This window comes from Mizuhopecten yessoensis, unplaced genomic scaffold (assembly GCF_002113885.1).
Source record: "Mizuhopecten yessoensis strain PY_sf001 unplaced genomic scaffold, ASM211388v2 scaffold10855, whole genome shotgun sequence".
In the NCBI taxonomy this organism is placed as follows: Eukaryota; Metazoa; Mollusca; class Bivalvia; order Pectinida; family Pectinidae; genus Mizuhopecten; species Mizuhopecten yessoensis.
The window spans coordinates 76696-81012 of record NW_018408755.1 but is presented as its reverse complement, the minus strand read 5'-3'; positions in this window follow the sequence as shown (position 1 = coordinate 81012).

The window sequence follows — 4317 nt, the reverse complement described above, 5'->3', positions numbered from 1 at the left end:
ACTTTACCAAAACATGTTAAATGAGTATACCAATGGAAATATCGAAATATTTTGTGGATAAAACACTCACATTTTGCTATGGCGCGCAAAAACTCCTATGGCGCACCTATGGCGCTAAATCTCCTATGGCGCAAATTAGTGAGACCCATGGGCAGTTAGAGGTTACGCGGCGCCTGTTAAAAGTTTTTCGTCGTGTAAAACCTCTAACATTGTTGGAGTAGTGTGTACCACAATCCAAAGTCTCAAGGTACTCCAAATCTAGCTTTGGGAACGGTGTTTGCGAGGCTTCCAGCTTCTTCCATTCACTCTTTGCTCTGCGGGTCATATTTGGATCATCATCAGCTACACGCTTGGCCAACGCATTGTCACTGTCCAACAGAGATAACATGCGTTGTGCCATTTGTGTATCACGCTGCTCACGATCTGGATCAGAACAATATATTGGTCCTCGGAACGCATTCAGACATGCAGTCACAATGCGAACGAGTTTGCCAATAACCGGAACCAGAACGTTTGAAGGAAGTTTTTCTCTGAACAGAATCCACTTCTTTAAACGCCCATGGTAGGCCTCGACAACCCAACGGGTTTTGGTACATTGGCGATCTTCATTCGCCTGGGAAGCATCTACTTGTGATTTCCCAGGGGGAAGGAAGGATGGCGTTTTTGAATCGTACCCCAACTCGGCTAAAACATCGAGGACATCCCTGAAACCACGATCGACAATAACATTGTCATGTTCATCAAGCCAAGACTTCAGGAGGTCAAAGTTTTCAATGATAAATTTAGTAATTGATGCATCATTGACACTTCCATAATACGGTCTAATACATATCCAACTGGCAACACAATGGACATAAACTTCAGATAATTCGGTTTCTTTTGTCCGCAATATGATGATCTCTGGAATGCATGATGCAAACTTTTGTTTAGATAGATGTAAGTGCCATCAAGTATGAGACTTACTTTGTCCCCAAAAAATGCTTTGGTAAACACTGTGTTGTGTGACATGACTTCTGCGAGTGGTATATGGTTTGTTCCAAGGTATTGGGGCACAACGGTTATATCCAAAACTTCGATAAGCTTGTGGAAATATCTGGACAGTGAGGCTGTTGATAATTTGGTCATAACTGACCAAACTGGTTGCAAGACAGATCAGTTTTTAAGTTTGCCCAGATCAGTAATGACATCAGATTCAATAGCGTTATCAAGCTTCGTTTGCAAGGATGCTCTATATATCGACCATAGCTACTTCAGTATCTCTTTCGATGATGTGTTTAGGACAAATGCGTGCAACACAGGGGCACCAAAGCCTGTGCTGATAAAGAATGTCGCACTTGTGTCGGAATGGTAGTACATGTACATGTGTCATTATACTGAAACATACAGAACATTTGCGATGGGAAGAGGATGCATATTTCAGATCTGTGATATTCAAGAAGGGCACTGACGGAATAATGGGGATGGCATAAATAACATCTTCCTCCTCTTCAATTGCAAATCACGACCGGTTTGTTCTTCTCCCTGAGAAAAGTGCCTCTCCACAGATGTGTCTGGGTGAGGTCTCTTCCCGACACATCGTCTATAACATCTCATGCATATCTTACTGCCATCTGCTACAATCAGATCTTGGTTTATAAGCATATATTTCAACCAAGTATTGTGCGGGGAGTCCAACAATCTTGCTGTTTTACCGTCCTTTTTGATATCCTTAAATCTTATCCTACATTCTGGCATGATACAGGCATCACCCATGATGATAGAATAATTTGAAAATTCTAGCTAGCTATGGATTACAAGATTTGATCATGTGTATCATGAAAAACTTAAGTGATCCTATCACCACATCACTATACCTTGGTATTGTTGTCCAAAACTGCATTTCACATAAAAACAATATGCTATAACCAGGGTTTTTATCCAATGAGGTCAAGTACCACAACCTTTTTATTTGGGCCATTGTAAATGTCCTAACTGCAATTTTACAATTAAGATTCCATTTGTAGTCCATTATGTTACATAGTTTAGTTCAACAACTGCACCAGACTCCACTATTAACCATATTATCCACCGTGATAGTATATTGGAATGATTTTGGGTTAATTATGAAGTACTTGCATTGACCTATAGTTATTGAAGATTTATTTTGACATTGGTCATACAACAAATTGACCTTTAGATGACACATTTACCGAATACCATTTTTTTCGAAATTTCTTCTATCGTCAGTCAACATAATGTGCCAAATAATATCCAAAGTATGTTGGTGTACAACACCCCAAAGTGTGTCTATCACTTCCGTAAAGATGCGACACAACTAAAAATGTACATAACATACTAAACTTTTATCTGTGTGAGACTACATAGCTTTATAGTTGAGCTCATCATGAGGAGCAGACTACTGATGGCAATTTTATCAGTTGTAGTAATAAATTGGTGCAGCGTATTGTTAAATGATTAAACATGACTATAGATCATTAAGTTATTGGATTTTATTTGGAAATAGACGTTGCTACAATTTGATATTTATATGAAACATTTACCGGTTTTCAAATTTTCACCATTGTATCTCAACATAATGCACCAAATAATGTTAGAAGATTTTTGCTGTACAAGAACCGGAAATTGGTGTGTTACTTCTGTAAAAATTTGATATAGCAAAAAAGTGTATGAAAATACCAACATTTTTAGAGTTTAAGATTGTAGAACTTTTTTGTTATGCAATGTTTTGTTACATATTTGAGTTCATAATTTGCAGCAGATCCTATTTTAAACAATATAATATTATTTGATAGCATAAAGCATTGATTAGATAGATTTTTGGACAACAAGGTGAACCCTGTCGTACACCTTTGGAAGGCGGCACTAAATATTTCATAGCACAGGCCCCGGGGACCTTTTCAATTTTTTAAAAATATCTCATGAGTCGTGTCTAAGGGAGCTACAAATATAATCGAGTTATGGTTAAATTGCTTTGTCGGCAAAATTCTTTTGTTCCTGTAACAGGTCCTTTGACCTTTGATCCCTTTAGCCTTGATCAATGACAACCAAAATCTAATCAGGTTTTGGTTTGGTTTGTTTGTGTTTTACATCCTATCAACAGCTATGGTCATTTAAGGACGTGCCAGGTTTTGGTGGTGGAGGAAAGCTGGAGTTCCCGGAGAAAAACCACAACCTACAGCCAGTGCCTGGCGACTGCTCAACGTAGGTCTCGAACCCGCGACCCAGTGGTGGAGGGCTTGTGTTAGCTGAATGTCAGACGCCTTAACCACTTGGCCATCGCGGCCTAATCAGGAGTAGAACACTATGTTATTATACTACGGTGTAAATATCCACCTGAACTAAATCTGTTGAGGGTTTCATGTGATATCTTGTACACAAGTTTTTTTACTTCAGACTCATGGACGCTCACATTGATTACTATATACTCCCTCCTGCTAAGTGGAGGGTTTACCAAAAAAAGGTTGTCTGTTGAAGAAAAACAAAAACAAATTTAAAACTTCAAATCATCAAGACACCAGGTGTATGTTTCTCCTGTAATGAAAAAGTTCTTGTATTTTTTTAAACCACAGTTAAATCTTAAATATTGATGATTCCAACAAAACGGTGACACCTGCATAAAAAGGACATAACAATTTCAACATCATTGACAGTATGAACTATTTAATGACTTAAATAAAAGATTGTATGCATCAGACACCTGAGTTTGTACATTGTACATCAACAACACTAGCCTTTCATTGAGTTTTTATCAATTATAAATATGCTGTTCAGAATAAATAAATAACAATGTATTCTATAGCTTTGATAGAAATTCTGAATATATGTAATACCAGGTAAGGGACATTTACATACCAGTCATAAACAAGAGGCCCAATGGGCCTGCATCGCTCACCTGGTATAAATCTCACACTTGTAACCTTAAAAGTGATCTAAAATAAAGCTACAGGCAAAATATCAGTATTTATGATTAAAATTCATTCAAAAGAACCTGTTAATCTTTTTTAAATCATCACCCCTGTGATTGAAAGTCGAACAGAGTCATTATGTTGAACACATTTTATAGCCTTTCATCTCAGGATGCAACTTGCAAAGTATCAACATCCTGGGACCCATGGTTATTCAGAAGAGGTCATTTAAAGATTTTAAACAAATTTGACCCCTTATGACCTTGAATATAAGTCAAAGTCATTCACTTTAACAAACATAGCAGTCCTTGATCCCAGCATGCTACTGACTAAATATCAACATCCTGAGCCTTTTGGTTATTCAGAATAAGTTGTTTAAATATTTTGAACATATTTGCTCCTTGTGACCTTG